Source organism: Tenrec ecaudatus, chromosome 1, assembly GCF_050624435.1.
Source record: "Tenrec ecaudatus isolate mTenEca1 chromosome 1, mTenEca1.hap1, whole genome shotgun sequence".
Lineage (NCBI taxonomy): Eukaryota > Metazoa > Chordata > Mammalia > Afrosoricida > Tenrecidae > Tenrec > Tenrec ecaudatus.
This window is the reverse complement of record NC_134530.1, coordinates 21,570,846-21,578,688: the sequence shown is the minus strand read 5'-3', so window position 1 is coordinate 21,578,688 and position 7,843 is coordinate 21,570,846.

The following is a 7,843-nucleotide window of genomic DNA, read 5'->3' as shown; positions in this document are numbered from 1 at the left end:
TCAATAGATCCACTGGCAAACATAACCAAAGACAGGAAGGAGCAAACATCAATAGCCAGGATGAGGAATGAAATGGGGGAAATTACAATGGACTCTAATGGAAGTAAGAGGTTAATTACACAATACTATGAAGGCCTGTACATCAATGAATTTCACAACTTGAAAGACATGGACAAATACCTGGAAAAACAATCTCTCCCTAGATTGTCCTAGATGACATCAAGAACCTCAACCCACAACAATAGAAGAAATAAATTAGGTTCTCAAGGAACTACCAACTTAAAAAAATGCCCTGGGCCAGACAGTTTCACAAGAGAATGTTACCAACCATTCAGGGAAGAACTAACAGCAATACTACACAAACTCTTCCAGAGCACAGAAAGGGACAGCAAACTCCCAAACTCTTCCTTGAAGCTAAAGCGGGCAAAAATCGCATAAAAATTGTGTGCTAGTCTGGGAACTTTAGAGAAACAAATTCATAGAAACTCTTATGTATAAGAGAGAGTTTTATATAAAGGTCAAGTGCACATGAAGAAAACATCCCAACCCAGTGCTGCGCAAGCCCACAAGTCCAACAATAACCCAGATGTCCTACAACAATCTACATAATCCTCCTCCGTCTTACAAAACACACACTATGACTCAGACTGCAGGAGGACATCTAAATCAGTGAACGTGTATGCTTCTCAGCACTGGCAGGGGTCTCCACACAACTGCTCCAGCCCCCAGGGCTGCATCAGGGTAGGTCCATGTGGCTTCTCCTTGGGGATGTCTTGCAGGAAGTGAATCTTGCCAGCTGAAGCAGGGAACCGGCTAAGGCAGTTGCACCCTGGCCTGACCATCCCAAAGCAAGTGACCTGAGAACTAGAAAGTCGAGGCTCACCAAGCCATTTATCTCTCTGCCCTTCAATTAACCCCACATGTGTTTATTGGCCAGGTTGGCACAATAAACTTTAACTCAGATAGAGAACTACAGACCGTTATCTCTAATGAACACTAAAGCAAAAATCCTTAACAAAATACTGGTCAATAGAATACAAAGTATATAAAATGAGTAATTCATCATGGTCAATTGGGATTCATTCCAAGGATGCAGGGATGGTTCAGTATCTGAAAGTCCATCAACATTATTCACAACATTGACAAGAAAAAGAATTAGAACAATATGATGATATTTATAGACACAGAAAAAGCATTGACAACATCTAACTCCCACTCCTGTTTAAGACACTCAAGAAGATAGGAATGGTAGGAAAATTCCTCAATATCATACAAGCCATATATTTAAAACCAACAGCCAATGTAGTAGTGAATGGAGAAAAGATGAAAACATTCTCGCTGAAAAAGGGGACCAGACAAGGATGTCCCTTGCCCCCTTTTTTATTCTTCAACATCACACTGGAATTCCTAGCTAACAAAGCAAAGGAAAGACATTAAAGGAATTCATCTGGGGAAAGAAGAGGTGAAACTATATTATTCTCAGCGGATATTATTTTATATATTACAAACCCCAAAAGACCCACAAGAGGAGTGCTGGAAGTGATAGAGATATATGGCAGCGTTGCAGGATACAAGGTTAACAAACAGAAGTCTATTGGATTGCTATATACACCAGAAAAGATCATGGAAAAGGATATCAAAAAGATTGTACCCTTCACAACAGCAAAACACAAATTGAAGGGTCTGTGGACATACCTAACAAAAAAAACCCAAAATATTTGTATGAGGAAAACTACAGAACACTACTATAAGAAACCAAAAATGAAAAAAAAATGAAAAAAAATAAAAATAAAAAAAAAGAAACCAAAAATGACCTCCACAAATGGAAGACTATCCCATACTCAAGGATCAGAAGACACAATATAGTAGAGATATCAATCCTACCCAAGGCACTATGTAAATTTAACACTATCCCGATACAAATACCAGCATCTATTTTCAAGGAATTGGAAAAACTAACTTCATATAGAGAGAGAAACAGTCCAGAATTAACACAGAACTCCTTAAGAAGAAGGAAAAAGTAGGAGGGTTTGCTTTACCTGACTTCAACACTTACTACACAGTCACAGTGATCAAAACAGCGTGGTATTGGTATAATGGCAGATACTCAGACCAATGGAAAAGAACAGAGAACACAAAAATTAAAACATCAGCATACAAACAACTGATCTTGGATAAGGGCCCCAAGTATATCAAATGGGAATCGGATGCCCTCTTCAACATATGGTACTGGAAAAAATAGATACATACTTGCAGAAAAATTAAGCAAGACCCTCACTTCATTCCATGCACAAGAATAAAGTCTAGGTGGATCACAGACCTCAAAGTAAAACCCCAAATTATTAGGGCCATCAACTAGGGAATTGGGACAAACCTAAGAACTCTGGCCCAGAGAATACACAGGCTGTCAGAAATAGGGAAGGAAACAAACACAGAAGAGGCACAAATTGATAAGTGGGATATACTGCAGATAACACACCTGTGCACATCAAAAGACTTTGCCGAGAGTAATAAGAGAGTCCACAGACTAGGAAAACATCTTTAGCAATGACACATCAGACAAAGGGCTTATTACTAAAATATACAATACTCTGCTAGCCTACAACAAGAAGAAAAAAAAAAACAAAGAGCCCACTGAGGAAGTGGGCAAAAGACCTGAACAGAAGGCTCACATGGGTGGAAATCCAAATGGCCACTAAATGAGAAAATGTTCCTGATCATTAGCCAGATGGGAAATGCAAATTAAAACAACTATGAGATACCACCCAATACCCTCAAAGATAGCCCAGTTCAAAAAAATCAGAAAGCAACAAGTGCTGGAGAGGGTGTGGTGAGATAGGAATCCTCATCCACTGCTGGTGATCCTGTAGATATGTACAGTCTTTGTGGAAAGCAATCTGGAAATACTTGAAGCAAATGGAAATTGAGCTACCTTATGACCCACCAATCTCTCTACTGGGCTTATACCCAGAAAAGGTAAGAAATAGGCCATGACCAGTTGTCTGTGCTCCAATGTTTATAGTGGTGCAATTGACAATCTCAAAGAATTGGAAACAAGCTCAATTTCTATCAATAGACAAGTGGATTCAAAACTCTGGCACATATACACAATGAAGTACTACACATCACTGAAAAGCACTGATGATCCCATGAAGCACATAGTCTCATGGGACGAGTTGGAGGAAATCGTGCTAAGCAAAGTTAGCTGGACACAAAGGGACAAGTACAACATGAGTCTACTGAGGTAAGCACTAAAAGTACAATGGGCATAGAGGATATGCTACTTAATGCATGCATCCCAGGTCGAGGTCCAGGCACTCAGAGATGCATGTGGCAGCCAGCTAACGAAGAGGGGAAACAAGAGAGGAGAGGGAACAGGATACTAATACACCCCTGGGGAGGGTACTGTTTATGTCTCCACAGGAAAAGGAGAGAGGGACTAAACCCACTCCCAGAGTGCCAAGCCTTGAGGGCAATACACTGGCATGGAGCAGAGAACTAAAGAGAGGGTGATGGGGCCAGGCCCAAGCCAATCTATGTTCACCCTCCTCCAAAAGAAGGAAATTCAGAGGACAGCACTGAAGAGATAGCCCGGGGAGAGAGGCAGGTCTGTCCAGACCACACAGGAGGGAATTAAGGGAGAGAAAGAGAGAGAGACTCTTCATGGCCCACCAAGCCCCAGGGATGACATCCCTGATTGGAGCAGCCAATGCATAGAGAAGACCGAAGGGTAGGCCCCACCATGAGACATGATGTTCCTTCACTGACCCATAGCGCTACAGGGGACAGTACTGGAGACACTGTGGAGAAAGTGTACCAGGTCAGCCCCATGTACAGTAGGGTGAAACAGTACAAAGGAGTGCATCTGAGCAACAACGGGAGCAAAGTAAGCAAGTCCTGAAGAAATCCTGAAAATAGACTTCTGACTCCGGGGACAGGGCTTGGCACCTCATCAGACTTCACCGGAAAACATAGATAAGGGTCAGCAGGCAGACCTGGAGCTATCTATTGGTTTGGGTTGTTTGTGTTTGGTTTTTTTTTTTCTTGTTTTGTTTGTTTTATTATGTCTTGTTTTTGTTTCTTTTTCTTTCACTCTATGTCTATCTATATAAGATAGGCAGGATGAACAATCCCGAGCAGAAAACAGTGGGACCAGCAGCTCCAGGGGGACATGGGAAAAGACGGCCGGGGAAAGGGAGTAGGGAGCCAACAAACTCAGAGATAAGGGAACAACAAGAGATCTAAAATGGATGGTGTGGAGGAGGTATAATGCCAGGTGGTGTTTGATCAGGAGCAATGTATCTAAGAGGAAATACTGAGAGTTGAATGGAGGGTGAGAATGACAGTGGGATAGGATGAAGGTGAAAGGAAATAGAGTGGAGCGGGGAGAGAGGGGAAAAAAAAAAAGAGGACCTGATGTAAAGGGCTTAAGTGGAGAGCAAATGCTTTGAGAATGATTGGGGCAGGGAATGTATGGATGTGCTTTATACAATTGATGTATGTATAGGTATGGATTGTGGTAAGAGTTGTATGAGCCCCTAATAAAATGTAAAAAAAGAAAAGAGGAGAAAAAAAAGAAAATGATGAGGGCAAAGAATGTACAGATGTGCTTTATACAATTGATGTATGTATATGTATGGACTGTGATAAGAGTTGTATGAGCCCCTAATAAATTGTTTTTTAAAAAAAGAAAGGAAATAGAGGAAAGAAATAGGAGGCAAATGTATAGAGGTATAGCTATAGGCATGTAGATATGTAAATATATTAATTTGTAATGAAAGGGATAGAGGTCTATGTACATATATTTATATGTTAAGTATTAAGATAGCAGATAGACTTTGGGCCTCTACTCAAGTCCTTCCTTAACACAAGAACACTTTGTTCTTATAACCTGACATTCTTTGCTACTCACCTTCCCAACAGAATCACTGAAGACAAAATGGGTGCATAAGCAATTGTGGTGAAGAGAGCAGATGGTGCTGGGCTATCAAAAGATAGTCTCTGGGGTCTTAAAGGCTTGAAGAGGAGCTTCTACCAAGGGTTCAAGCAGAAAATATTTTGGAAACGATGATGGCAACATATATGCTTGATACAATTGATGTATGAAATGTTATAAGAACTGTAAGAGCCCCCAATAAAATAATTTTTAAAATAAAAACTAAAGAGACATCAGACAAGATCAAGCATGCGAAGAAAAAAAAAGATCAATCATGTGATTGCTCACCTGCAGGACCATCGTGACTTCAGGAGCCAGGTCTATGCAGAGAGAGAGAGAATACATTTCCAAACAAGGCTTATAGACAATCAGAGGAGATGCAAGCCCCCCTAATTACAAGCCCCACATACATTACAAAGTGGGTTGTACCTAACCCTAAAGGTCCCTCAGTACATTGGAGGAGTAACCTAACACCAGTGCCCAGGGCAGGTAATGGGGGTGAGGCTGTCCTTAGAGCCTAGAGAGCAATAGCATGTGTCTGCTCCTATAGACAAAGCTGCCGGTCACACAGCAAGTCAACTATGTGCTTGTAAGGGGTAACTTTAAGGCATCACTATAATGGAGGGATATAGTGGGGAACAATATTAATTATGAGAATGTGATTGGGACTCACATCCAGTTTACAAGGGCGAAGGCCTCCCTCCACCCCAGAAACCCAGCCTGCCAGGCTTCTTCATGTATGAGAATAAAGGATTCATCCGTATACACTCTCTTCCCATTATGTGCTTCCCACACCAATGGTGTCGGAGCAATCTAGCTGAGAGGAATGACTAAGAGGCAGAAGAAGGGCAAGCGTGATGGTGGGCAGGAGGAAGGTAAAAGGAAACATAGGAAAGATCTAAGAAGCAGCACTATGGATAGAGGTATAAACATAGGGATGCACTTATGTGAATGTATTAATGCATAAAAATAGAGGTGTCACCCTATGTACATATATTTATATGGCAATACACTGAGGAAGTGGGCGGACGTTGGACATCGTCTCAAGCCCTCCCTCAATGCAAGAACACCTTGTTCTAATAACCTGGCACTCTGTGATGCTCACTCTCACAGCACAATTGCTGAAGGACAAAATTGGTGCATAAGCAAATGTGGTGAAAGCAGGTGGTTCCCAGGTATCGAAAGATATAGTGTCTGGCATCTGACTTGAAGTTAAACAAGCAGCCATCTAGCAGAGAAGCAATGAGTCGACATGGAAGAAGCACACCAGCCTGTGCAATCATAAGGTGTCGACGGAATCAGGTAACAGGCACCAGAAGACAACCCCCCCCAAAAAAAACACATAATGTTGAGAATGAGGGGATCGGAGCAGAGACCCAAAACCTATCTGTAGACAATATGACATCGCCTCACAGAAGGGTCACAAGGAAAGGATGAGTCAACCAGGGTGAAGTATAACACTGATGAGCACACACAATAGTCCTCTGGTTCGCTGAGGTTTCCTCACACTCCACTCCCCCCCCCCCCACTATCATGACCCCAGTCCTGCCTTTCAGTTCTGGCTAGACCAGAGCATGTACACAGAGAACTCATGACACACAGAATCCAGGTTAGATAAACCCCTCAGAAACAGAAATGGGAGTAGCAATACCAGGAGGGTAGGGGGAAGGTGGAGGTAGGAGGCAAGGAAGGGGAGACTGATTGCGATGATTGACACATAACCACTAAGCCCACACACAGGGGGATGAGCCACAGAAACATGGGTGAAGATATGAACATAATAATAATTTATCAAGGGGTCGCAAGGGTGGGAGTGAGGGAGGGAGGGAAAAAAGAGGAGCTGATACCGAGGGCTCAAGTACAAAGAAAATGTTTTGAAAATGATGATGGCAACATATGTACAAATATGCCTGATACAATTGATATATGGAATGTTGTAAGAGCTGTAAGAGACCTCAACAAAATAATTTTTAAAAGAGTGCTTGGGTGGGGCTATGTACATAAGATGCTAGTGACCCACCAATGTGGCTAGTTTGCTAACTATGTAAATAAGGTGCAGGGGTGGAACCATGCACATAAACTGCCTGGAACCTCAATGAAGAGATTGGTCAATTTTGCTATCCCAGTAGGCTTAACATGGGCAATCTCAAAAGTGGGAGAGGGGGACTTGCAGTGGGGGAATTCAAATAATTTAACAACTGGTTCACTGCCCTCATGATGGTTTTAAGTATTAAAAAGATAATATACTAAAAGGTAGTTTATTATTTCATATGGTCAATACGTAAATAAGAACAAAGAAGGGTTACACAAAACTAGATTATGTTCTAAGAAAAAGTTCTAAAATATTGATGAAAATTATTAAATAATTCCTGATGCCCCCCCCATAAAACAACAAAACTGCTGCTGTCTTTTTAAAGATAGTCTATATTGCTATATTCCTCACTTTTATCCAAGCATCATTGGCTGTGTGATGTATCCTTAGCCAGCCTTCCACTGTAGGAGTAGCATCCCATTCCTTTAGAGGTAGGCCAATGAGACAAGAGTCAGTGTGCTTGATAGATTAGAAACTGGTGACTTCTCTTCCCTGAATATATTTTATTCCTCTTTGATAAAACCCCTTTCAGCTTCTGCTGAACTTACAGAATTTATTCTCACAATATCCTTAGCACTTTGAAGACTTTCAGGAATTGCATAATTCACTCATAATATCTCGTGGGAATTTGGGGTGTAACAGAGCTGAAATGAATGACAGCGTGTCACCCTCTGGTGGTTGGGCACTTTTTCTCTTATGTTATATATGTGCTTACTGAAATAACAAGCACGGGAACAAAAATGTAGTATTTCATCAAAGGTATGATGAGTTTTATGAAATGAGTAAATAAATATTACAAGCATGTTGTTGTTGTT